Raw genomic sequence first — 1,844 nt, 5'->3', positions numbered from 1 at the left:
TTTTTTTCTTTTTTATATTTTAATTTAAATAAAATAAATAATTATATTTAATTCAATTAAATATTTAATTAATTAATCAATTAATTCAGGTGTATATGCAGCAGCAATGCTCGTCGCTTGCTGCTGCTCTTGTTGCTGTAGCTGTGCATACACCCCAAGAAGGTCACCACTAACTAATAAAATAAATTGTTACTTCTTATCTTTGCATATTTATATTATTTTATTATATAAGTATAAATAAATACAAATAAATATAAATATAAATATATAAATATAAATAAATAAAATAAAATAAATATTCGTGCATGCATACAGCTAGCTCTATTTATGTGTATAATAGAAGAAAGAAGAAATAATCTTCTTTTTATTCTTTTTTGTTACTTTTTATTGTTTTATTTATTTATTTAATCTTATTTAATTTATTATTTTATTCTTTTTATTGTATATAAACAAAACAAGGAAAAAAAAACTATTTATTTGCCCGTATAGTATACAACCATAGAACCGATAAACCCTAAACCCTAAACCCTAAACCCTAATCAATATCTCCTCCGCTAAAAATAAAATAACAACAGGATAAACTAAACAAAATAATAATAAAATTAATAGTGTGTTGTATTAATAAATAAATAAATAAATAAATAAATAAATAAATAAATAAATAAATAAATAAATAAATAAATAAATAAGAATTAATAGTACTATTGTTTTCCTCATCTTATAGAGGATAGTTTATTCACTATTTATAATTAAAAAAAAGAAGAATAAAAGGGGGAAAAAAAAGAAGAAAAAAAAACAAGAAAAAGAAATAAAATAAATAAAATAAATAAAAGAATAAGAATAAATAAATAAAAGAAAAAAAGAAAAAAAAAAGAAAAAAAAAGAAAAAAAAAGATTTATTTATTTGTTATCTTCTTCTCCATTGTAAACTTCTTCCTCCTTCTTGTCTTTGTGTTATTTCCTCATTACCCTAATAAAATAAATAAATAAATAAATAAATAAATAAATAAATAAATAAATAAATAAATAAACATAATTAATTAATTTATTAATTAATTAATTAATTAACTAATTTACTTATTTATTTATTTATTTATTTATTTATTTATTTATTTATTTATTTATTTATTTATTTATGTGCTTATCTTACATTATTATTTCCCTCTATACCTAACTCAAGTCCTCCTGTACCCATGGGGGCCCTCCTACTCCATCCCCCTAAACTGTACCCTGGGGCCCCCCCATTCCCTTGGGGGCCGCCCCCAGCATCTAGGGGGGCCCCCAACGTCTCTGGGGGGCCCCCTAGGGGAAGGGGCTGCCTAGTCCTTCTAGTCCCCGTAGTAGGCTGAGGGGGGGGCCCCCCGATGGAGTCATGATTAAGGGGGGCCCCTGATGAGGGGGCCCCCCACGAAGGTGCTATATCCAAGGAGGAGGGCCCCTCATCCCCTTGGGGGCCCCCCTCTACAGGGGGGGCCCCCCATTGCGAATTATTAGATGTTAATTGGGTACTGTTGCTTAGTTGGGAACGAATCGCTCTTCTACCAGACTGCAAGACACAAAGAAAAAATATTTATTTATTTATTTATTTATTTATTTATTTATTTATTTATTTATTATATTTATTTACTTATTTAATTGTTATTTGTTTAGTGTAATAAAAGGAAATAAAAAAAGAAAAGAAATATACAACATAATACAACAAATACAAAACCCTAAACCCTAAACCCTAAACCCTAAACCCTAAACCCTAAACCCTAACCATTTGTGAGAGAAGAGATCGAATGTCATGTTGTTGTTTAGAAGGACGAGAAGGAAGAAAATCAGAAGAAGATACCTGCAGTGTA

Source organism: Eimeria maxima, genomic scaffold (assembly GCF_000499605.1).
Source record: "Eimeria maxima Weybridge genomic scaffold, Emw_scaff512, whole genome shotgun sequence".
NCBI classification, from domain to species: Eukaryota; Apicomplexa; class Conoidasida; order Eucoccidiorida; family Eimeriidae; genus Eimeria; species Eimeria maxima.
The sequence above is the reverse complement of the archived record's forward strand: the minus strand, read 5'-3'. Positions refer to the sequence as shown.